Raw genomic sequence first — 26,013 nt, forward strand, 5'->3', positions numbered from 1 at the left:
GAAAGCTATGTGGCTACATGGGATGGGCTTTGCTGCCCCTGACATCAGCCAAATTTGACTTCCAGCAACCCCAGGGAACATTGAACTGCATGGGCCAGGTCCAGGGGAAGCCAGCAGCTAGCTGGTGCTTCCTGGAATAGGCCAGGGCTGACAAACTCCAAGAGGAACTTAAAGATCAGCATTTGTTTTAATGCAGAGGCTCAGCTTAGAAGGCTCAGCTTGTGGGCCAAGCGCAGTGGCTCACACCTATAATCCCAGCACTTTTGGGGGCTGAGGCAGGTAGATCACGAGTTCAGGAGATCGAGACCATCCTGGCTAACACGGTGAAACCCTGTCTCTACTGAAAATACAAAAACAAAAATTAGCCTGGGTGGGCCGGGTGCGGTGGCTAACACCTGTAATCCCAGCACTTTGGGAGGCTGAGACGGGTGGATCACGAGGTCAGGAGATCGAGACCATCCTGGCTAACACGGTGAAACCCCATCTCTACTATAATACAAAAAAATTAGCCGGGCGCGATGGCAGGCACCTGTAGTCCCAGCTACTCGGGAGGCTGAGTTTGCAGTGAGCCAAGATCGCGCCACTGCACTCCAGCCTGGACGACAGAGCGAGACTCCGTCTCAAAAAAAAAAAAAAAAAAGGCCCAGCTTGTGGAAGCACAGGTCCCACCGTCCCACCGTCCCACCATCACAGACCAGCACCTGATACTGGCAGACCAGATCACCTTACTGCCGCCTTGGTCTTCACACATCCTGCCCCGAGACCCCTACTGTATCTTGTCCTTAACTCAGCAGTAGCCAGCCTTCTCACCAGATACAAGGGATGCCTATCCCTATTCTCTCTGCAGGCTGGAGAATTCATGTCTTGTTTATCTTTTTTCTGTAATGATGGCCATAGCAACTAGGCTGTAAATTCTGCTCGACTTATCTTGCACTTTTAACAGGTTTTATCCATAGACACTGATGATAATTGTATGGCTCATTGATTATCTACTGCTGTGCTGAGCACTAACAATTCCTAATCCTCACAGTAACCCTGAGAGAGAAGGCTTGACATTGCCCTCATTCTTCTCAATGGGGACACTGAGGCTCCAGGTTAAGTATGCACTCAAAGAGGTAGAGCCAGGATCGCAGCTGGTGCCTCTCTCCCATCACGAGACTTACAGAACATCTTATCTGTTCAGAGAGTTCTGATGAGGTGGTTAAGTCATGATGCTATGTGCCTGTGGCCTTGGTCTCTCCACGTGGAGGATGGGGGTGATACGGGACCCACTTCAGGATGTGGTGAGCAGTCTGACAGCACCACTTAGATATAGACACCTCTGGGCACTGTTGCAGATATAGACACCTCTGGGCACTGTTGCAGGAAAATAACAGCTGTCCAGTGTTGAGCTCTTAAATTTTCTTATTTAATCTTTACATTAGCCAGGTATGGTAGCGTGCACCTATAGTTCCAACTACTTGGGAGGCTAAGACTGCAGGATTGCTCGAGCCCCCGAGTTGGAAGCTGCAATAAGCCTCCAACTTGTGGATTGTACCACTGCACTCCAGCCTGGGTAACAGAGACCGTCTCTTTAAAAATAAAACAAAATCCAGCAAGGTCTTTTGTTTTCCCTGTTTTTTTAGCGAGTAAACAAAGAGGCCAGGAGCTGCTAAGGGCTACACAGATTCTGCTGGTCCCATCTTCATTCCTTCTACCATGTGATGCTGCATTTCTAGCTTGTGGTCTGGTGTCTGGTTTTTTGTTTGTTTTGTTTTTTGGGTTTTTTTTAACCACATAATTATAATCATTCCTTACATACAATGTTGTGCCCTGTGTTTGTTTTGTTTTTGTTTTTGTTTTTAACTTAGCATGACATAGCACTTTCTGCATTCTTAAGGAGTTTGTGACCCTGTCATGGATGGCTGTCGTTCCATCACACAGATGTGTGTTGGTTTACCTATACTTGCCCCTGAGTTGGAAATGGGTGTTTTCTGGTTTTGCTGCTACAGTTAATGCAATGCAAAGCTTTATATGTAAAGCCTTTTCTTTTTTAGAATTATTCCTTAGAGTAGGACTCTTGATTCCAAGAGAATCCATTTGCTTAAGACTCTTGGAGCACAGTTTCAAATTTCTTTCCAAAAGTGTTGCACATGATTATTCTAACTCTAGTGCATGCTACTTACTTAAAAGTAAAAATGTCAGTGGCTCTCGCCAGTGTCCCAGCACTTTGGGAGGCTGAGGTGGGTGGATCATTTGAGGTCAAGAGTTCAAGATTAGCCTGGCCAAAATGTTGAAACCCTGTCTCTACTAAAAATACAAAAATAGCCAGGCATGGTGGTGGGCACCTGTAGTCCCAGCTACTCAGGAGCCTGAGGCAGGATAATCACTTGAACTCAGGAGGCGGAGGTTGCAGTAAGCCAAGATGGCGCCACTGCACTCCAGCCTGGGCAGCAGAGCGAGACTCTGTCTCAAAAAAAAAAAAAAGTTAAACTGTTGCCTCTCCTTTAGGCCAGAGATTGGCTCCTCCAAGCTAAGTAGTGACATGTGCTCCATGTCTGCCCTTTTAGAGGGACGGGTGTGAGGGTAACCTGGTCAAGTAGCCTCTGAGGTGATTTCAAAGGATTTCAAAACAAAATAGGGATTTTTGGAGTCTAGATTTGAGCAAAAGTCAGTGTGGGCCAGCACATAGGTACAGAATCTGCCAACTTTGCAATTTAGAAAAGGGGAAAGAAAGCCAACAGTTTTTCCTAGCAGTGTGGGCCTGCATGGTCTCAGGCGCCTGTGTCTGCTAGGTGGGCAGGTCTGCAAGCATTTCTCCATCATCCCTACCCTGAGAGGAGGCAGAAGCCGGCCACAGAAGCGGCACACACAGAGCCAGAGTGCCAGTGGGCTGTGACGCTATTGTCCACTAAGGTTGCTGTGGCATGGGGAGTTTGGTCATCTTTGTAGCATTCTGTAGAAGACCCCTGGGGGTTTCCACCCTTAGGGGCTACACAGATCCCGTCTTCACTTAATGGGACTCGTCATTGACACTTCCTAAGCAAGAACAATGTTGAAAGGTTGTCAATGTGGTCAGTGGGTAGGGTTAATCAAGGAGGGAAGAAGACACCGTCCTTGGTGCTGCAGGTCCTACCTAGCCCTTGAGGTTTGAGAACACCCCTTGGAATAAACTAGAGAGGGAGGCACACTGGGTCAGTGCTACAGATTTCCTCCCAGAAGCTTAGAAGCTGCTGGGGACATGGTAATCCACAGTTGTTTCTGTGTAGCTATGAAATGTGACGTGTTTGGGGCCAAAGATAACTTTTCTCTTTCAGAATAAAGTTTGCTTTTTTTCCTAAAACAGGTAAATGATGGGAGATGAAACGAGATGATAATTCAGATTCTGGCCCTAGATAAGTGCTTGGATTTCCTGAGGTAGGTTGGTTCCTACATTAGGCATAGTATGAGAAACATTTAGGTGCTGCTAAAGGCCCAGGTGGCTCTTCAGTGTCTCTGAAGAACCACAAACACTTCAGGACTTGTCCAAATTATAAGCAAGAGGCTAGGCATTCAAAGAGCTGGGGACAAGCTGTTCAGGTGAGAACACAGGAGCTGAGACCCCAGTGCAGGAAGGGTCTGGGGTATCTGCGGGGTATGGCTGGAGGCAACAGCATGAGAGGGAGTGAGGGATGGGATGGACTGAAGTCCAGGCTCCCTGCCATGGTCCAGCCAGAGGGGACCTAGGCTGGGTTCTGGACCCAGATAGGAATGGGTTAGGTGTGAGGTGCATTTTGGAGGCGGAACAGAAAGGACCAGGTGGGGGATCAAGTGAGGATAAAGAGAAAGGATGAATTAGGTTTTGTTGCATGAGCAGCCAGTGGGTGGCTGTGTCCTTCAGGGATACAGGGAAGCCCAGGGGCCAGAAGTGGTGCTTTGGACGTCTTTTGTCTGGGGCGCCTTTTAGACATCCAAGTAGAAGTGTTGAGTGCTGGGCGCAGTAGCTCACGCCTGTAATCCCAGCACTTTGGGAGGCCGAGTCGGGCGGATCACAAGGTCAGGAGATCGAGACCATCCTGGCCAACATGGTGAAACCCCGTCTCTACTAATATACAAAAAAAATTAGCCAGGCGTAGTGATGCACGCCTGTAGTCCCAGCTACTCAGGAGGCTGAGGCGGGGGAATCGCTTGAACTCGGGAGGTGGAGATTGCAGTGAGCCGAGATCGTTCCACTGCTCTCCAGCCTGGCGACAGGGCGAGACTCTGTCTCAGTGGTAAAAAATAAAGAAGTGTTGAGTAACCAGTGAGCTGACAAGCCCAGCACGTGGAAGGCTCGGGTAGGATACATGGGCTTGGGGGAGTGGACCGCGTTCTATGATGACAGAGCTGGCTGGCGGTGAGGCGAGGGACAAAAGAACCACTTCCCTGTTGGACCTTGAAGGCTGCATTAGAGCATGAAGAATCTTCCGGAAGAGGACACAGAGTGTTAAAGTAGAGGGGAGTGTGTGTTTCCAGGGCGAGTGAGGAGGCTGGAAGCTTCAGGGCCAGGTCGTGGAGGGTACATCCCTTGTGTGAACAATGTGGACTTCTTCCTGATTGCAGCAGGAATTCTGTCCATGGTCATTAAACAGGGTAGTGAAATGATCAGATTTAGCCTCTCACATGATTATTCTGGTAGCAGAGGACTGATGGTGTAAGGATCCCAGCAAGAAACACTCAGGACCCTCAGGGACTCACTCTGCATACAGGGTCCCTATTGTGCCGACTGTGGAGCCGCCTGGCTCACCTGCCCAGGGATTCTGGCCACTTAGGGGAAAGGCCGGTGAGGGACCCGGCAGAGCATGATGGTCTGGGTGCTGGATTCTGTCCTGCTGAGGGTCTGAAGATGCTTATTCACACAGGGCCAGTTGTTAAAAATGTAAGCACTCACACAGTTACGCTCTTCTCTCAGTGGTGCCTGCCTTTCTTTTTTTGTTTAATTGCTCCCTGCAGCAGCATATTCCATGGTAGATTCCATGACAGGGCTATTCTCACTCTTGATTTCAGTAGTTTTGATGTTGTGTCTGTTGCCATAGCACCTGGAGCTAAGCCTTATCATGCCTTATCAAATAATTGCACATCTGGTGATCACTTAGGCTTCTAGAAACGTGAGGCAGGGAGGACCCTCAAGGGGCTCTGGTCAGAACTCTTGCTGCTGAGAGGCTTCACTGCATTCCCCCGGACTCACCAACAGCCTCATTACACTTGATACATCTGTGTGTGCACCAGTGCATTCAGCGCCTCCATCCTCACTACCCAGCCCCTTGTGAGGCTGGCCAGGCCACAGCTTGCCCTGTTCTGCACCATTCTAGGGCTGAAGAATTTCCCCAAAATATGTCACTAGACAGTGACAAACAGGCCCTTAGTCCAGTGCCTTTGGCGGGGGCCGGCTGGAGCAGCATGGCCATGTTCAGATGCCTGTCCCACCACTTGTCAGCTGTGTGGCCTCCCCCCCTTCTCCTCCCCGAGGGTAACAGGATCCTCCTGAAAAGTTGTTAGGAGGATTAAATGATTTCATAAATAAAATGTTGCATCCATAAGCACTCAATATACGGTAGCTGTTGTTGTTGTTCATCCCACTGTATCTAATTTCTCTACTCTTAAATTTTACAGCTTTACTCAGTAGCCTATAAAATATTCTACATTTATGGCTCCCATAAATTTCCTCGTTGCTCTGCTGAGGCCATTTCTAGTGCCTGTGTGGTCAGTGTTATTGGAGGGCAACTGATAAACCAGCCATGCTCCCCACTTCCTCTCTAGGGGCTTGGCCTCCTCGGCTGTCTGCAGACCTTTGCCTCTTGCATTATATCCAGTCCAGCTCTCACGTCTTCCCTGGTGAGCTGGTGTCCAGAAATCTGCTCTGTCACCTTCTGTGTGAGGAGCATCCTCTCCAGTTTGTCTCACTGCCTTAGCTCCCACGGTGCAGAGTTTCCTGGAAGCATGCTTGGAGGGTAGCAGGCCCAGGAGGCACAGTTGTGACTGGAGCCATGGCAGAGCAGCAACTGATACTGGTCACTACGAGTGCCAGCCTCCTTATAAGCACTCCTTTTATAGATAGGGAAGCTGATGCTGAGAGAGGTGAGGTCACTCACCCAAGGTCACTTTAGTAAGTAGCCATGGTGGACTGCTCAGATGGGCCTAGAGCCAGTCTCCTGACCACTAGGTCATGTGGGGACACCAGGTGGCATGAATCTCTGAATCTCATTTTTCTCTGTGCTTGGGGAGGTGGTAACATAGGTCAGTCCTTGGCGATGGTTAGTTCCCTGCCCAGGGCCTGTCAGCCTTAACGTTCTTCTGATCCTGTTTATGAAATGCAGGTAATATATTGACATTGCAGAAGCTGAGAGAACATAATTGAAAGTTTTGTAGATGGCAATAAAATGGGAAGATTTTTCAGGCTGGTTTTCTTGTTGGTCTGTTGAGGAGCTAAAAGTTACAGCAGGCGGTCAGCAGAGGGCCCCAGAGCCTCAGAAGTAAACCTAGATTTGGGCACATGCCTGAGTATTGGCAAATTTCTGTAGGCGGGGCCCTTTGGCTCCACAGTGGGGCGACAGGCATTGGAGTGCACGTCTCTGAGCTGGGAGGAAACCCCAGTACCACCAAGACGAAGAGAGGTGTGTAGGAGAAGGTAGAATACCAAGAACAGTCCCAAAATCTGGTCACCCACTGGTAAGATCACTGGTCCTGCTCCAGTTAAGAGTATGGGTGTGTGATAACAGGGCTGGGGCTTTGTATGTAAACCAGGAACCCAGAAGAGAGCAAAGAGCTGTTTTTCTAGCTCCGTTACTTTGAAATATCCCCCTTCCCCTGATTTCTACTGGATTCTGATGTAGTTACTCTAATGGCCTCTGCATAGACAACCTTTCCCCTTGGGCAGACTCTGATTCCTGGGATTTCCTGAGCAATACTCCCAGGACTTTGCACAGGAAGTGGAGAATGAGGTCAGGCCAGGACTGGAAGGGTATTCACCTGCTCTCATAGCAATTGAATGGCAATTCCAGACCTGTTCTTAGTCACTTCTTTCCAATCTGAGGATGCTAACATAAATGTGAAAGACAGACAAATGGTTAAGCACAAAGTGCTTAGGATGGTCCCTTTGTAAGGGTTTGCTATTATTAATAATCTACCAAAAGCCGTATATGTGGCCTTTCAATACAGCCTGGATCTTTTATTTCATTCTTTTTTTCTTCGAGATTTCCTTTTTTTTTTTTTCCCCTTTATAGAGGAAAGCCTGAGAAAATGCCAAGAAAACCAAAATAATATGGTTCTGTGATTAGCAGTCCAGTTTTACGATAGAGATAATTTACCCAGTGCTTGCCTTTAGTGAATGCAGGTGGCATTGCCCAGACCACCCATACAGTAGAGCACATAAGGTCCAGAAGCAAAGACAGCAGCAGATGGCAACTCCTTGGCTGCTGTCACAGAAGCACGTGCTGAGCAGTCTCTAAGTCACGTGTGTTTGCTCTAAAATTAACACCTGGACAATGTAGAATTAATGCCATTAGAAAATGAAATCACTTCTGTTTTCCACACTATGTAAACCATACATCAGAGTGCCCTAAAAACATGGTCTGTAGTGGTATTTCTCTTAGGTCAGGCCACTAGTTAGGTCTCTTATGAGGTTCATTTCATGTGGTTGGTGGGTTTTGGTTTGGTTTTTAAGGAGCAATAACCCTTCCCTATGGGAAATAAGGGGCCTTGGATGAGGTTATGTCCAGTGTTCACTGGTCCCATTTTGAAGTGCCCCAGCTGGACGCACACCTGTGACCCAGGGCCAGCCTTGAATCTAGCCTGGAACAATGACCAGAGAGGAAGTGCTTGGAACCTGAGGCCAGTGGCTTTTCTGTGTCGAGGCTCAGGTTGCACTGTGTGTTTGTGAGTCTTCTTTCTCTTCCAGTTGTTAGGCCTGAAATGCCATTATTCCTTAAGAATAGGGACATAGGGGGCCAGCCTTTTTAGCTGGAAGCCATTCCTCCCAATTGTGTGTATATTCCCCTCTGGTGCCCTCTCTCATGTCCAGGTGTCTTGTGTGTGCCAGAAGCCCCATGAGAGCTGTGGTGGTCACACAGCCAGGCAGACAGGATGGACAGGAGACTGTGAGGAAGCAGAGGCCAGTGGCTTGACCTGAGTACTCAATGCAGGTGCAACTCAGGGGGGTTCCCCAGCGGCTGTTCTCACAAATGGGGCTTGACTTGGTTCAGAATCATACTTTTTGCACCTGCCGTCAGCACTTTTAAGGTCAGCTTTGTTTTGTGTTAAAAGTTTGCATAAAATTATAAGGTGTATAGCTGGGGAGAAAGAAATTTCTTTGGCATGGAAAGAACTTGAGGCTGGGCACGGTGGTTCACACCTGTAATCTCAACACTTTGGGAGGCCAAGGCGGTCCAATCACTTGAGGCCAGGAGTTCAAGATCAGCCTAACCAACATGGCAAAACCCTATCTCTCCTACATATACAAAAAAAATTAGCCAGGCATGGTGGCACACGTGGCCTGTAGTTCCAGCTACTTGGAAGGCTGAGGCATGAGAATCGCTTGAACCCAGGAGACAAAGGTTACAGTGAGCCGAAATCACATTGCACTCTAGCCTGGGCAACAGAGCTAGACTCTGTCTCAAAAAAAAGAAAAAAGGTGGCTGGGGGCGGTGGCTCATGCCTGTAATCCCAGCACTTTGGGAGACCGTGGCGGGTGGATCTCGAGGTCAGGAGATCGAGACCATTCTGGCTAACATGGTGAAACCCCGTCTCTACTAAAAATACAAAAAATAAGCCAGGCGTGGTGGTGGGCACCCGTAGCCCCAGCTACTTGGGAGGCTGAGAGGCAGGAGAATGGCGTGAACCTGGAAGACGGAGCTTGCAGTGAGCCGAGATCACGCCGCTGCACTCCAGCCTGGGCAACAGAGTGAGACTCCGTCTCAAAAAAAAAAAAAAGAAAGAAAAAAGAAGAAGAGGGCCAGGTGCAGTAGCTCAGGCCTGTAATCCCAGCACTTTGGGAGGCCAAGGCGGGCAGCTCCCCTGGGGTCAGGAGTTCGAGACCAGCCTGAACAACATGGAGAAACCCCGTCTCTACTAAAAATACACAATTAGCCAGATGTGGCGCGTGCCTGTAATCCCAGCACTTGGGAGGCTGAGGTAGGAGAATCGCTTGAACCCAGGAGGTGGAAGGTTTCAGTGAGCTGAGATCACGCCATTGCACTATAGCCTGGACAACAAGAGTAAAACTCCACCTCAAAAAAAAAAAAAAAAGAATTTGAGTAGAGTTAGCGCTACAGGCTTCATGACCGTGCTCCTTTGTTTGTTTGTTTGTTTGTGTTGAGAGGGTCTTGCTCTGTCACCTAGGCTGGAGCGCTGTGCTGTGATAGGATCATAGCTCACTGCAGCCTGACCTCCTGGCCTCAAGCAATCCCCCTGCCTCAGCCTCCTGAGTAGCTGGGACTCTTAAGTGGGCACACTACACCCAGTTAACTTTTTTAAATTTATTTTTTGTAGAGAGTGTCTTGCTTTGTTGTCCAGGCTTGTCTCAAACTCCTGGCCTCAAGTGATCTTCCTGCCTCAGCCTTCCAAAGTTCTGGGATTACGGGTATGGGCCACTATACCCTGCCAAACTCACACTTCCCCTGTCCCCTGGGATATGGCCCAGGAAAGCTTGCCCCTCTGGGGCCTCTAATTCTTGTGTGTGCAGAACCTAGCATGTGTGCAGAAGGATAAGAATTGAATAAGGTGATATCTGTGAAGCACCTAGCACAGTAAATAGCATACAACAGACTGTTAGTAGTTAGTACCTTATTTGAATGTTCCAGAATCACTACTTTTTTCCCTGCCATTGTTAAAAAATTCACCTTTTAAATTGTGGGAGCTCTGCTGTAGTTACATATGAAGCTGTTTTTTCAGCAGTTTCACCAGTAGCCATTCTGTACCCACATTTACTTTATTTGTTTATTTTATTATTTTTATTTATTTTTTATTTTTTTGAAATAGAGTCTCACTCTGTTGCCCAGGCTGGAGTGCAGTGGCACGATCTCAACTCAGCTTTAAAGACCCCTGCTTTCCACAACTATAAATGAGTGAGCATCACCTCTTTTTGAACTAGTCTCCCCAAGAATTCCCAGCTGGCTTTTTTCATTTGTTTTTTTTTGTTTCGTTTGGAGATAGAGTCTCTGTTGCCCAGGCCGGAGTGCAGAGATGCGATCATAGCTCACTGCAGCCTCAACCTCCTGGGCTCAAGTGATCCTCCCACCTTGACCTCCCGAGTAGCTAGGACTACAGGTGTGTGCCACCACATCTGGACTTACTTTCTGTCTTTTTTTTTTTTTTTTTTTTTTTTTTTTTTTTTTTTTTAAGAGACAGAGGGCTAAGTGCAGTGGCTCACTCTTGTAATCCTAGCACTTTGGGAGGCTGAGGCGGGTGGATCACGAGGTCAGGAGTTCGAGACTAGCATGGCCAACATGGTGAAATTCCATCTCTACTAAAAATTCGAAAATTAGGCACAGTGGCTTATGCCTGTAATCCCAATGCTTTGGGAGGCAGAGGTGGGCGGATCATGATGCCAGGAGTTCGAGACCAGCCTGACCAACATGGTGAAGCCCCATCTCTACTAAAAATATAAAAATTAGCTGGGCATGGTGGCGGGCACCTGTAATCTCAGCTACTCGGGAGGCTGAGGCAGGAGAATCGTTTGAACCCGGGAGGTGGAGGTTGCAGTGAGCTGAGATCATACCATTGCACTCCAGCCTAGGTGACAAGGCAAGACTCCATCGTAAAAAAATAATAATAATTAAAAATTAGCCGGGCATGGTGGCGCATGCCTGTAATCTCGGCTACTCAGAGGCTGAGGCAGGAGAATCGCTTGAGCCCAAGAGGCAGATGTTACAGTGAGCGGAGATCGTGCCAGTGCACACCAGCCTGGGCGACAGAGCAAGACTCCATCTCAAAAAGAGAGAGAGAGAGATGGAGGTCTCCCTGTCTTTCCGAGACTTGTCTCAAACTCCTCAGGTGATCCTCCTGCCTCAGCCTCCCAAAGTGCTGGAATTACAGATGTGCACCACTGCACCCAGCTAATTTTTTTATTTTTTGTAGAGACAAGGTCATGCTGTGTTGCTCAGGCTTAATATTTTTCTTATTTTCTGTGATGACATGGGATGTTTTATTCTCCAAATCTAGCCAAATGGAGAAATTCCTTGCAGACCCTCACTCTGGGCTGTGGCCTTGGTCTCCTGCACTTGATCCTGCAACTTGCTGTCTTCCCTGCAGACTGCCCTACGTGACAGGCCAGCTTTGCTGTTCTTCACATCACCCCCAGTTGGAACCTGCAGTGGTGGGCTTCTAGAGTCTTTGTCACTCTTGTTAGTCTGGCCCCTTCTTCCCTTCTCACAAACTAAGCCAGTCCCCCACCTGCCTGCCTGTTCTTGCAGATCCTTTTGCCCATCCTCCTACCTGCTCTTCACCTCTTGGCCTGTACTGCTGTCTCCACAAAGCCATCTCCAGCCCACTCCACTTTGTCGAGCCTGTTCTTGAACAGCAGCTGCACTGACAGGAACCACGCTAATTACCGTAAGCAGGCAGGGTAGATAAGTGGGCAGGCAGAGGCCATGGTCTACACCCTGTGGCTTCATAGAAGAATCTCAGTAACCACTGACTTCCCCCACTTGGGATGGTGCTGGTGACCAGTGCAATACTGCCCACAGGTGGGGTGTTTGGTGTTGTAGAGGACACATTGGTCTCAGGAGGTCCAGAGAGTGGTGGGAATGCCCACACCTTGCACCTATGCCCCCGTCTCACCCTGAGTCAGTGGAAAGATGGATACATCCTGCCCCTGCCCCGTGTCTCTTGTTAAGACACAATACACCTATAAACCACGGATCCTGAGCTGTAACCCAGGACATCTCAGCACTTTTTTGTACATTTTCCAATTTCAAGACATCCCCTTTGGTCAAATGATAGAACCCAGTAGGGCTCCTCAGCACTGTCCTGGGAGTGTGCTGCCTGTGTCCCAGAGAGCCCCGGCTCCTTGCCTCCCAGTGCTCTACAGCATCCTGTCTCGAGTCCTTCCTCACATCTATCCTCCACCTTGCGCTGCTCACCAGGAAGCCACAGCAGCCTCCTCACTGGCCTTCTTTCTTCCAGACTCATGCTCCATACCAGCACCAGTGTGCTTATGTGATCACTTAAGTATTTATGTGATGAATGTTTATCGTTGGATACCAGCAAGAGAATGTATGTGAGTGGATAAAAATGTAATTCAACATGTGTTTTATGAATTCTGGAAACCTCTTTTTTTCCCCAGAACATCAATTCAGAGTCCAGCTCCTGTTGAAATTCATCAGTGGGTTAAACTCCGAATTGTCTTGATGCTACAAGCACTACATCATGTGTGTGTAGTTTCATTCTAAAGTCTGGTTGCTTCACTTGTTATTAAATTTAACAAACATAACTCTCCAACTTGGCGTTTTTGTAGAATGGGATCCTTTTATATAAACATTAGTAAAGACCAAAGTAACTGATATAACTACAAGATTATCATTCCTCCAAAGTAAACATGTATTTAAGGGCAGCTGCTTCCAGGAAGCCATGTGCTCTTCTGGATAGAAAATAAATTGGTGCCATTCTTGGTTTTCTGGGACTTAGTCCCAGTCTCTACAGCCTGCTTTCCATCTGTCCCCCAGAATCAGGACTTAACGTCTCCAACACGTATGAAGAAGATCAGAGGGCACAGCGTGTGTACGAAGGGACAGGAACTTCTCTGATCCACTGCCATCTACTGCTTGATAGTCATCAATGGCCACTGTCTTGGTCAGCTCAGCTGCCATAGTAAAATACCAGACTAGGGGCTTACATATGCTGTCAGTTTTCCTACAGTTTTGGAGCTACAAGTCTGAAATGAAGTTGTCAGCAGGTTTCATTTCTTGTGAGGCCCCTGTCCTTGGCTTGCAGTGGGCTGTCTTCGTGCTGTGTCTTCACATGGTCTTTTCTGTGCGCTCCTCTGGTGTCTCTCTGTCCTTCTTATAAGGCTATCAGTTAGATTGGAATAGCACCCACCCTATCGGCCTCATTTAATATAATCACCTCTTTAAAGGCCCTGTCTCCAAATACAGTCATTGTCCAAGGTGTCAGAGTTGAGGGCTTCACATATGCATTTGAGGGAGACACAGTTCAGTTCATAACAGCCACAGATAAACGGTGTGTCTTTTTAGCACGTGTAATTCAGTTGGGAAAACAATAGAAAGCACGAGCAGTTACAACTGGGGTAGAGTTGAGCCAAAGACAAGTCTATTCAAGCATGAGCAGCTGCGTCCCCACTGTGTTCATCAGGATTTCCAGCCTTCACATGGGCACATGGAGCAGTTGCTGAGCCTGAGTAGAGCGCAGCTTAGGGAGGCTGGCAAAAGGCATGTTGCCTCTGGTGAGGTTTTATCCTGTTGTCCATCTGTGTTATTTAGAGCAGTTTCTGTAGAGAAAAAATAATAAAAACAATATTAGCAAACACCAGAGCAGGCTGCCACTCCGGCAGCTCTCCCAGAACCAAGTAGTTCCCAGAAATCACTCTAGGCCTCCTAGGGAAAGGAGAGGCCTGGTGGTTCCTCCTGGGCAGACCTTGAGTCCTGCCTTCCTAGGATGGACCCTCGCCCCCAAAAAAGGCTACAGACGGCTTCCTTATGTGTCCACCACGACAAGTTCCTCCCGGGTAGGCCACATAACTGGAACTGAGAATTTGGGCTATGGATTAAGGCTGAAAACACCACTCAAAAAAAAAAAGAGAGGGAAGTCACATTTCAACATACTGTGTTACAAGACCCAGTTACACCACCTCAGTTGTACTTTTGCTTCCAAAGGTCACCTTAGGTTGTCGGACATGAAGAAACTAATGAACCAGTGGGGGTGGAAATTAAACATGCTTTGGGGTCAGAATTTAATTTCTTGCTCGTAAATATTTCTGTGAAATGATGGAATCTCCTAAGGTTTGTTTCATACATGATTAACTGTACCAAAAATTTAAATCCAAGAATAAGCAAAAAGAGGAAATAAAAGACGGTCTGTATTTTACCCGACCATCAGTTCAGCACTCTCCTCTGGTTCTGGGTATCCCCTTTTGTCAGCCCCTCCATGCACTTTGGAGGAGCCCACTTCCACGTGGCTGGGTCCTCTGCAGTCAGGCAGCAGCACTGTGGTCAGGCATGTGTCATCTCAGGGGAGCAGTGCATGTGCAGGAAATGGATCCTGAAAATCTCACATCCAGGTTGTTTATGAAAGTGATTTCCAGACTGGGCACTGTAGCTCACGCCTGTAGTTCCAGCACTTTGGGAGGTCAAGGCAAGTGGATCACTTGAGGTCAGGAGTTTGAGACCAGCCTGGCCAACATGGTGAAACCCCGTCTCTGTAAAAATAAATACATAAATAGCTGGGCATGGTGGTGCGTGCCTGTAATCCCAGCTTATCGGGAAGCTGAGACAGGAGAATCACTTGAACCTGGGAGGCGGAGGTTGCAGTGAGCCGAGAGATCATGCCAGTGCACTCTGGCGTGGATGGCAGAGCGAAGACTGCATCTCAAAAAAAAAAAAAAAATTCCCAAACGCACCATCCACAATCTCACTTTCTTTTTTTTTGAGATGGAGTCTTGCCCAGGCTGGAGTGCAGTGATGCGATCTCAGCTCACTGTAATCTCCACCTCCCAGGTTCTAGCAATTCTCCTGCCTCCGCCTCCCAAGTAGCTGGGATCACAAGTGCACACCACCATGTCGGGCTAATTTTTGTATTTTTAGTAGATGGGGTTTTGCCATGTTGGCCAGACTGGTCTCCAAACTCCTGACCTCAAGTGATCCGCCCACCTTCGCCTTCCAAAGTGCTGGGATTGCAGGCGTGAGCCACCGCGCCTGGCCAGCAGTCTCAGTTTCAACAATGGTATCTGGCAGGTTTGATACAAAGTTTAGGTCTTGATTTACAAGCATGGACAGACCCCTCACCTCACTCTCTAGCATCTTTGGTCTCTTACTGCTAAATCTGTCAATAATCTTCACTTGAGGCAAGATGGAGTGATGATTTCATAAGCGTTGAGTAAACTCTGCCAGTCTTTTCAGCTGCACTGAAAAGAGTGGATAATGAGTGTGTCAGCCTCCCTGTGCATGCCAGTGGCAAAGATTGGTCTTCTAAAGATCTCGTCATTTCTTTTCTAAATAGAGGTGTCAAAGGATCGGCAAAACCAAGACCTGGATCAAGAGGTCAGAGCTTCTCAATTTTACTATGTGTCGGAATCACTTAGAGATCTTGTCAGATGCAACTGTGGTTAGTAGGTATAGCCGGAGCCCGACCGCCCATCTTCCTCTCAGGCTGGCAGGTGGAGACAGTCCTGCCTATCCTGCATAGCAAGGGACTGGGTATGATAGTTTCCCCCAAGGGGACCATCTGTAGCCAGCTGCCTGTGTTGAAATACTCTCTAATGCTCTTTATAGTATTAGGTTCACAGAACTAAAAATCACTTATGCTACTGCTTGTATTCCTGGGGGAGAAGACTAGATTTCAGCTGGATAAGAGCCCTGTGGGGATGAGTGAGGGTATGAGAGTAGTAGCATCTGGAGGCATCGGATGGATAGTATGCTAACGAGATAGTGTTTTACTATTTCCCATAGTAAAGATATGGGGACGATATACCATGACTAGAATACCCGAACCTTGTGAACCAGGAGAATGAAGGGCATGAAGCCCTGGAAGGGCAACAGCAGGCCCCGGCTACTTCCTAACAGCGTTCTTTCTCAGAACTGGGATCTCTGGTCCTGCTTCTGAGCCCTCCACCCTGGGTGTCTCCCACCTACATTTTTTATTCTTCTGTGTCGAGTTGACCCTTTTTTCCTCCCTCCTGTGACCCTCATACTCAATTCATATCTCCTGTCCCCAAGAGAGGCTTCCCTTTTTGTCACATTTCACTAGCAAGGAGGGAAAGATTAAAAGCCCGCTTGGCCGGGCGCGGTGACTCACACCTGTAATCACAGCACTTTGGGAGCCAAGGCGGGCAGATCACGAGGTCAGGAGATCGAGACCATCCTGGCTAACAGGGTGAAACCCCGTCTCTACTAAAAATACAAAAAAGTAGCCAGGTATGGTGGTGGGCGCCTGTAGTCCCAGTTACTCAGGAAGCCGAGGCAGGAGAATGGCGTGAACCTGGGAGGCAGAGCTTGCAGTGAGCTGAGATCACACCACTGCACTCCAGCCTGGGCCAACAGAGCGAGACTCTGTCTCAAAAAAAAACAAAAAAGAAAGGAAAAAAAAGTCCGCTTTGCTATTTACTCTGAAAAGGAATTTGATTTTTATGAGAATGTGAAAAACTACCGGGGCAGCCGCTTTTCTATGCCTGTTATATAAACAGTACTTTGCAAGATGTCCTGTCTGATGTCCACAAAGGGGTGTTATCAACCCCAAGTTCAGACAGTTTTGTATTCTTCTATCCCTGGATACATGAATTCCTGCCATCTTTACACGGCACCCTAAAATACCAATGCGAAGTTACCTGCTCAACTAGAAGCTGCACTGTACCCTGGAACCAGCACTTCTGCTGAATGACTCTGGATGAAGCCTCGACTTCCTCCTTCCCACCACATGCCCAGACCCCAGTGGCTCCTTTCCTGACCTGGTCCAGCCACTTTAAGTCCAGCTGTTGTCAACCTGGGCATGAGGAGGAGTGTCAAGATGGCCTTTGTCCTACCTGGAAGGAAGCTTCCTGGAATCTGCAGCCTCTCTTCCAGGGCATGCTGACAGCGGAGTTCCAGCAGGCAAGAGCTGGTTTTGCTGGCTGTTCCTGCCAGGCCAGGATTCCCAGTAAAACCCTGGGAAGCCCGGGGGTAGCCCAAGTAGTGAGCAAAGACAAGGTCAGCCTGGCTTGTTTCTGCCCAAGTGATAGCAGTGTTTCTATTTGACAGTTTGAAATGATGTGTTATTAGATCTTCCTACGCATGGCCCTGCTCCTGCAGGTTGGAGAAGGCTGGGGTTCCCCTGGTTCCCGGGCATTGTTCCTCATCAGCAGAGTCACCTCCAGGGTAACTAGAGATGGGGCCGGTTTTCAGTTCCTGGCAGTGATCCCCGGGACTTCTATTGTGAGAATGAGCCTTTGGATGCCTTTTTAAAGAAACTTTCATTCTGAATGAATTCTAAATTAATGGCTTTTAAACTTTTTGCTTGTAACCTATAGGAAGAAATATAAATTACCATAAGCCTCATCCAAACATAAATAAATGTAGGTATAACAGAAACAGTAGTTTTATAAAACAAATACTTGACACGTGGAGTGTGCCCTAGTATTTTCTGTTTTAGCTTTCTTTAAAAACCACTAGTCATAATCTCCTGAAATGACTTTACAACCCATCAAAGGGCCACAGTTTATAGTTTAAAAGTCATGGCTGGCCAGGCACAGTGCCTTACAGCTGTAATCCCAGGATATAGGAGGCTGAGGTGGGTGCATCCTTTGAGCCCAGGAGTTTGACACCAGGCTGGGCAACATATCAAGACCTGGTCTCTACAAAACATTAGCCAGATATGGTGGCATGCGCCTGTGATCACAGCTACTATAGGCACTGAGGTGGCGGGATCACTTGAGTCCAGGCTTAAGCCCAGTGAGCTATGATGGCACCACTGACTGCACCCCAGCCTGGTGACAGAATAAGACCCTGTCTCAAAAAAAAAAAAAAAAAAGTAAGTCATTGCTATAGTAACTTCGGTTCCACAACCTGTATTGTATGGAGCATCTACAGGGAGCAAATCCTTTGGAAGGAGCTTAGTCACAGCCGCCTCTCCTGCGCTTTCCAGGCTTTGCGAAGCTTGGCAGGAAGGCGAGAGTGGCCCCACCTTCAGAGGCGCAGCTCAGAGGGCTTGAGAGCTCCCCGTGAAAGGGATCCCTGCAGGTGGACTTCTTTGGGAATCAACCTCATGCAAAGCCATTGCAGAGGCTCTTCTTCAGTATTTGTTTACTCTGGGCACAGGCCAAAGCCCTTATCATCACCTCCCAGGCCCCAGGCAGCCTGTAAACCCAACCCTCCTCTCCTCCTTACAGCTCTGCCCACCCTGCTCCTCCCTGTTCCCTGTGCCTGGAATTCTCAACTTTAAGTCTTCATTTACCTGCACCTTCACAAAGAGGCCTTCCCTGAGCACCAGTTTATAGTTGTGAACTATTTTCCCCTCTCCACCCCAGTGAATTCTTCCTTCCTGTATTTTTTTTCTCCTCAGCACTTACAATCATGTCTTACTATATATTTCACTTAACATGTGTCCTCACCGCAGAGCAGGACCCATAGTCCTTAGTAGGAGCTCACATATTGGTCTTGGAATTTTTATATGAATGTCCACATCCTGCCATTGCCTGGGTGTTGCTGATGCAGTGTCAGTGATCTTGTTAAACAGCCGTTTGAGAGAAACAGTCACCTGTATTTGAATAATATAAGGGAATTGGTAGTTTTGTTTGTAGTTACTATGATAAAGATAAAATTGAACTTTGATTTATTCCAGAAAGACTTTACCCTCCCACTCTGTCCTCGAAGCCCTGATCCCCATAGTGTAGTAAAAAGCCAGCAGCTATGTGTGGTCTCTCCCAGAGCAGTCAAGCTGATGTCTCGGTGCCTTGTAACTTTCCATCCCTAGGGGGCAGCATTAGCACAGAAACCACATATAAAGCTTCACCTATTCCAATTTGTCACCTAATCCTGGTGGCTCAAGGAAACAACTTTTCTAATCCACAGAAACAAGACTTCAAGATTTCTTTTTTCAAAGCCTGCTTCTGTACATAGAAATGGTAGATGAGGTGTATATGAAAACCAAAAAAAATTTAAGAACAACGTGAAATCTTCCCCAAAGAAGCCATTTCCTCAGGACTAGGGGGTGAGGTGGGGGAGGCTTTGTAATGTTTCCCAGAGCTCTCACTTGGCCACTCCCAGATTTGAATTAATTCATGTTAGAATTTTGTGTGTCTTGGCCAGATGCGGTGGCTCACTCCTGTAATCCCAGCACTTTGGGAGGCCAAGGCGGCCAGATCACCTGAGGTCAGGAGTTCAAGACCAGCCTGGCCAACGTGGTGAAACCCTGTCTCTACTAAAAAATAGAAAAATTAACCAGGTGTGTTGGCGGTCGCTTGTAATCCCAGCTACTCGGGAGGCTGTGGCAGGAATAATTGTTTGAACCTGGGAGGCGGAGGTTGCAGTGAGCCAAGAACGTGCCATTGCACTCCAGCATGGGCAACAAGAGCGAAACTTTATCTAAAAAAAAAAAAAAAAGAATTTTGTGTCCTTTAAGAACTGGACCCAGGCCGGGCGCGGTGGCTCAAGCCTGTAATCCCAGCACTTTGGGAGGCCGAGGCGGGTGGATCACAAGGTCAGGAGATCGAGACTATCCTGGCTAACATGGTGAAACCCCGTCTCTACTAAAAATACAAAAAACTAGCCGGGCGTGGTAGCGGGCGCCTGTAGTCCCAGCTACTTGGGAGGCTGAGGCGGGAGAATGGCGTGAACCCGGGGGGCGGAGCTTGCAGTGAGCCGAGATCGCGCCACTGCACTCCAGCCTGGGAGACACAGTGAGACTCCGTCTCAAAAAAAAAAAAAAAAAAAAAAAAAAAGAACTGGACCCAGGCAGTTTGGACTATCTTATTGCTGAGAGTGCACAGGAGAATGCTGGCCAGTGAGGGAAGCCTGCAGCCTACCCTTGGGCAGCAACTGGCCTTCCACAGCCCCTGGGGGTGTCGGGGAGAGCCAGGCTGGGACACAGACAGACAGACTGTGCATTTTCAGTCCTGACCCCTCTAAACCGGAAGTTCTCTTGGGCACACATTTTCAGGGTTTTCTTTTTGTGAGCTCCTTTTATCCTGATTGACAGCTTCCACGTCTTGAAACTATAGGAGAAAATCAAGACAGAACATCCTAATTGAAATATATGCAGTACTTTACACCATCTGCAAGCATTTGGTCATTAGCCGTTTGGTGATAACTGCTCTTTATAGTTTAACGCATTAAATTGGGGAAAGACATTAGGGAGCAAAGAAAGGAACGACAGTAACTCATATCTTTAGGGCTCAAGCTGTAATGAATTAACCTGAAAGGGTCGTATATATTAATAATTTCATTTTCTCATAAACTACTTGGAATAATTATAAATAAGACCCAATAGGGAGGAAATAATGTTCTTTCAGGGAGGATGTGGATATGCTTTTTCTTGCCCATGTAAAGTACAAAAAAGTCCCAGTAGTGGGGTGGGATACATTTATAACTCTACATGGAGAAGATGTGCTTTGTCTTGCCAGCCTCCACCTGAGACATTCAGCACCTTGTGTCGCTCAAATCTAGTGCTAGGCCCTAGAAATCCGAAGATACCTGAGACGTACCGTGGTTGATTACGAGCCTCTCCAGGTCAGGAATTCTCCTGGCTTCATCTCCATCACATCCCCATGTGGCACAGAATAGGCACTCAAGTGAACTTGTTTTTTGTTTTGGGGTTTTTGTTTTGTTTTGAGGCGGACTCCCACTCTGTTGCCCAGGCTGGAGTGCAGTGGCAGGATCTCGACTCACTGCACCCTCTGCCTTCTGGGTTCAAGCGATTCTTCTGCCTCAGCCTCCTGAGTAGCTGGGACTACAGGCGTGCGCCACCACACCCAGCTAATTTTTGTATTTTTAGTAAAGACGGGGTTTCACTCTGTTGGCCAGGCTGGTCTCGATCTCCTGACCTTGTGACCTGCCCTCCTCAGCTTCCCAAAGTGCTGGGATTACAGGCTTGAGCTACTGTGTCCAGCCTCAAGTGAACTTTTTTTTTTTTTTTTTTTTTTTTTTGTGACGGAGTCTCGCTCTGTCACCCAGGCTGGAGTGCAGTGGCGCGATCTCAGCTCACTGCAAGCTCTGCCTCCCAGGTTCACGCCATTCTCCTGCCTCAGCCTCCCAAGTAGCTGGCACTACAGGCGCCCACCACCATGCCTGGCTAATTTTTTTTTTTTTGTATTTTTAGTAGAGACGGGGTTTCACTGTATTAGCCAGGATGATCTCGATCTCCTGACCTCGTGATCCACCCACCTCGGCCTCCCAAAGTGCTGGTATTACAGGCGTGAGCCACCACGCCTGGCCAAGTGAACTTTTTTTTTAATGGATGAATTGAGCCCTCCATGCCAAGCCTGTCCATAGTGACCAGCAGGACATTATCTTTGCCACAAGGAGCGCCTGGCTTTTGGAAGAGATGTGACATACAAGACGCCATTAAAAGTGCAGTAACAATGCATAAGCCAAGGGCTCTGGGAGCCCAGTGAGCAAATGCCAGCTTTTCCCGGGTCATTTGGGTTTCCCAGAGCCACTGGTATTTGAAAGGAGAACTGGTGAGTAGGTGTTGCCAGAAGAGAAGGGACATTCTTAGGCCTCGTTTTGTGCCATTGAGGGCTTAGTGAGTGTGGGTGCTGACCCAGGGAGAACTGATTCTCTGAGCTCTCTCTCCTGTCCCAGCTCCGTCTACTGTCCTGCTTGCATTCCCTCTGCCTGGAACGCTTTTCTACCAGATAGACTTCAGGTTCAAGCAGAAGTGCCAGCTCCACACAGGCCTTCCCTGACAAACCAGTGTCAGATGGCACCCTCCCTGTTAACACTACCTGCCCCTTAGCTGGCTTTAGTTTCCTCTGAAGTACTCACCGTCTTCCTCAGAGTATAGAGTTATCTGTTTGTGAGTAGACTCTAAAAGGATAGGGGCTTCGTTTTATACCGATCCCACTCTGCAGCACTGATGGAAGGCTCTCAGTGGCACTGGTGGAAGGGGCAAAGGTGGGAACGTGAGACTGTCTTCATTCCTTTCAGTGCAGAAGCTGTCTCTGTTACCTGCATTGCTCTAAACAAAACTGACCCAGAGCAGTTTCAGTGATGGTGATAATCTCAAGCAATGCCATTAGCACATCTTAATGCCATGATCCTGGCTACCTTTGAGGAGGTAAGTGGCATGTATTTATAAGAAAGGGTCCAGGGGTTGGTTGAAGGAGTGACTATGGAACACTTTCATGGAGCCTGTCTCTGTTTAGGCAGTAATGGAAATCTAAAAATGGACTTCCTTTTGCTATGCCGCCAGACGTGCAACTGGCCAAAGGTGGCAGGAACAGCTACTTCCTCACACGTGTCCAGTCTGAGATCACCCTGTAATTAACAGGTTCTTATCATTACCAGTAAGAAAGGGTATCCTCAGGTCTGATTCCATCCCATCCTGCCTCTTACTTAGCATTCCCAGCTCTCCAGGAAGCCCAGGCAAGCAGGCATCCTGCACAGCTGCAGCTGCCTTTGATGCCCTGACGCTCACACCCAGCTTTGCTGATTGTTCCTCTCTGGTCTCCTCACACAAGATGCCATTGTAACCTCGGTTTGTCTCATGAGCCACATGCCCTTGGGTTCTCCAGTAAATAGTGACCTGCTCTTGCTAGCAAATACCATGTCAGCATGCAGTGGGACTAGAGTAGAAAGAGCAAGTAGATTTGGGATCAGACAGACTCATGTCCAAAGCTCTGTGACCTCGACCAAGTTAATTGGACCCTCTGAGCCTTCTTTTTCTCTTACCTTTTTTGTTTTTGTTTTTGTTTTTGTTTGAGCAGAGTCTGACTGCGTTGTCCAGGCTGGAGTGCAGTGGCACAATTCAGCTCACTGCAACCTCTGCCTCCCAGATTCGAACGATTCTCATGCCTCAGCCTCCCAAGTAGCTGGGATTATAGACATGCACTGCCACGCCTGGCTAATTTTTGTGTTTTTTGTAGAGACGGGATTTCACCATGTTGGCCAGGCTGGTCTCAAACTCCTGACCTCAAGTGATCCATCTGCCTCGGCCTCCCAAAGTGCTGGGATTACAAGTGTGAGCCACCACACCCGGCTGTATTTACTTTTTTAAAAGTGGGAATAATGCTCCAGTACTTCCCTGTAGAGTTGCTGTGAAGATTGAGATGTAAAGCACCCTGTGTGAAGATGTGTAAATTTTCAGTCCTAGCAGGTTTCATTTCTTTCTTTAACAAAAAATCTAGGCCTACAAGCTGGGTGCACACCTTTAAGTTCAGGCTACTGAGGAGACTGCCACGAGCTATGCTGGCACCACTGACTGGGCAATACAGTGAGACCCCATCCCTTCAATAAACAGCCCACAGGGACCAGGCACAGTGGTTCATGCCTGTAATCCCAGCACTTTGGGAGGCCAAGGTGGGCAGATCACTTGAGGCCAGGAATTCAAGACCAGTCTAGCCAATGTGGCGAAACCCTGTCTTTACTAAAAATATAAAAATTAGCTGAGCATGGTGGTGCATACCTGTAATTCCAGCTACTTGGGAGACTGAGGCATGAGAATCTTGAACCCTGGAGGCAGAAGTTGCAGTGAGTCAGAATCACACCACTGCACTCCAGCCTAGATGACAAACCGAGATGCTGTCTTCAAAAAAAAAAAAAAAAAACCTAAGCCTTCAGGAACATTGGGCTAGTACTGTGAAAAGCAGGAGTTTTAGACCTTTGTTAAAGATGTTCCCCAGGCCAGGCGTGGTGGCTCACATCTGTAATCCCAGCACTTTGGGAGGCTGAGTCTTGCAGATTGCTTGACTCCAGGAGTTTGAGACGAGCCTGGGCAACATGGCAAGACCCCATCTCTACAAAAAATTAGCCAGGCATGGTGGTGCACACCTGTGGTCCCAGCTACTTGGGAGGCTGAGGTGGGAGGATGACTTGAGCCAGGGAGGTCGTGACTGTAGTTAGCCAAGATTGTGCCACTGCACTCCAGCCTGGGTGACACAGTGAGACCCTGTCTCAATCAATCATTAAAATTAAAACAGTACCTCACGCCTGTAATCCCAGCACTTTGGGAGGCCGAGGTGGGTGAATCACGAGGTCAAGAGATTGAGACCATCCTGGCCAACATTGTGAAACCCCATCTCTACTAAAAATAGAAAAATTAGCTGGGTGTGGTGGCAGGCGCCTGTATTCCCAGCTACTTGGGAGACTGAGGCAGGAGAATCACTTGAACCCGGAAGGCAGAGGTTGCAGTGAACCAAGATTGCACCACTGCACTTCAGCCTGGCAATAAAGCGAGACTCCATCTCAAAAAAAAAAAAAAAACATTAAAACAGGGCGGGCTCTGTGGCAATACTTTGGGAGGCCATGGTGGGCAGATCGCTTGGGCCCAGAAATTTGAGACCAGCCTGGGAAACATAGCAATACCTGTCTGTACAAATAACAAAATTTAGCTGTAGTGCCACGTGATCGTAGTCCCCGCTACTCGGAAGGTAGAGGCAAGAGAATTGCCTCTAGAACCAGGAGGTCAAGGTTATAGCGAGCCGTAATAGCACCACTGCGCTCCAGCCTGGGCAACAGAGCAAGACCTTGTCTCTAAAAAATAATTAATTAATTAAAATATTAAGAATAATAGTAATAAAGTCCCTTTCTGAAACCGTATCAGGAAATGTGGTTCTCTTATTCTTAACAAAAAAATATAGGTGTGCTGCTGTTGCCCCGTTGCAGGTCAGCCTTACCTGCCCCTGCCAGGCTTGGTGTTGGCACACCTTGGTTCAGGAAGTAAGCTGTGCCCTTATTTATGGAGGACTATTGCGGAAATCTAACCAAGAATCAAATCCAGACTCTGAGCCTGTTCCCCTCGAAGTTATTTACTTGGCCTTAGTTTAGAAAGGAGGTGCTGCAAGGTCCTACAACCCCAGCAAACCATCCCTTTAACAATAGCAGCCAGAAGAATCTTTTGAAATGTCAACCAGATGGTTGCATTTCCCACCTGATCAGCCTGGCTTTCCAAACTTCTCCCTTACAGCCTCAGTCCTACTGGGTGACCATGGTCCATTCTCAGCTCTCCCCCAGTGGGCTCCAGCCATACTGACTTTCTCAGCATGAGACAGACCCTCTCCTGCCCTGAAGCCTTCACCCTTGCTCTTCCCTCTGTACCCATACATAGCTGACTCCTCCTTTAAGACCCAGCTTAAATGTCACATCCTCTAATGGGCTCTCCTGGCCCCTAGTCTCTGTTAATATCTGTGTTTTTCAATAAAACATAAGCGTCATGAAGATAGAATCTGAGCCTAACTTGTTTGTTGCTGTATCTCCAGTGTCTCATACAAATGACAGAAATTCAGCAAATATTGGAAGAGCACATAAGTGAGTGAATAAGTAAGCTGGTCTGGAACTAAACTTGCCTCTGCCTCCCGCCCTTACTCAGATCTTATCCTGCACCACTTGATCTAAGTTTGTGTTTCCACCAATCTTACTAGTGTCCCACATCAGAAACCTAGAAGTCTTTCTAGGCTTCTGTCTCACCCTCATCTCTTTCATAGACTCTTCCAGTTGCTTCTCAACCATCTTTCTGTCTTTGGTCTCAAGCTCATTAATTAATGGAAGTATTCTGACACATTGCTGCACTATCCAGGCCTCCTCCATGGCCTTTCAATATTGAGAGCAGCAGATGCACGATTTTATTGCTCGCCATATCAGAAAAATTGTGCAGAGGACACCCTCAGCTGTGTGTTTATTTGTAGGTTACATGTGTGCTACTGTTGTAACGTAACATTGCAAAACATACACAGATACAGAAAACTTTTTTTTTTTTTTTTGAGACGGAGTCTCGCTCTGTCGCCCAGGCTGGAGTGCAGTGGCCGGATCTCAGCTCACTGCAAGCTCCGCCTCCTGGGTTTACACCATTCTCCGGCCTCAGCCTCCCGTGTAGCTGGGACTGCAGGCGCCCGCCACCTCGCCCGGCTAGTTTTTTGTATTTTTTAGTAGAGACGGGGTTTCACCGTGTTAGCCAGGATGGTCTCGATCTCCTGAGCTCATGATCCGCCCGTCTCAGCCTCCCAAAGTTGCTGGGATTACAGGCTTGAGCCACCGCGCCCGGCCAATACAGAAAACTTAAAAGAGTATAATGAGGCCGGGCACGGTGGCTCACACCTGTAATCCCAGCACTTTGGGAGGCCGAGGCAGGTGGATCACGAGGTCAGGAGATCGAGACCATCCCGGCTAACACGGTGAAACACCGCCTTTACTAAATATACAAAAAATTAGCGGGGCGAGGTGG

The 26,013-nt window shown here is 48.0% G+C and overlaps 1 protein-coding gene and 1 long non-coding RNA gene across 7 annotated transcripts in view; one reads left to right on the plus strand and one right to left on the minus strand.

Annotated features, from left to right (window-relative positions):
• Positions 1 to 26,013, plus strand: part of RNF216 (ring finger protein 216) — a 161,449-nt gene that overhangs the window by 95,619 nt on the left and 39,817 nt on the right. The gene's annotated exons all lie outside the window — the stretch shown is intronic.
• LOC116274423 lies at positions 13,018 to 13,696 on the minus strand. Its single transcript, XR_004183048.1, has 2 exons — positions 13,585 to 13,696; positions 13,018 to 13,438 (listed from the first exon to the last, which is right to left on the minus strand). It is a non-coding gene; the product is annotated as an uncharacterized LOC116274423 (long non-coding RNA).

The sequence above is a fragment of the Papio anubis genome, chromosome 4 (assembly GCF_008728515.1).
Source record: "Papio anubis isolate 15944 chromosome 4, Panubis1.0, whole genome shotgun sequence".
Classification (NCBI taxonomy): domain Eukaryota; kingdom Metazoa; phylum Chordata; class Mammalia; order Primates; family Cercopithecidae; genus Papio; species Papio anubis.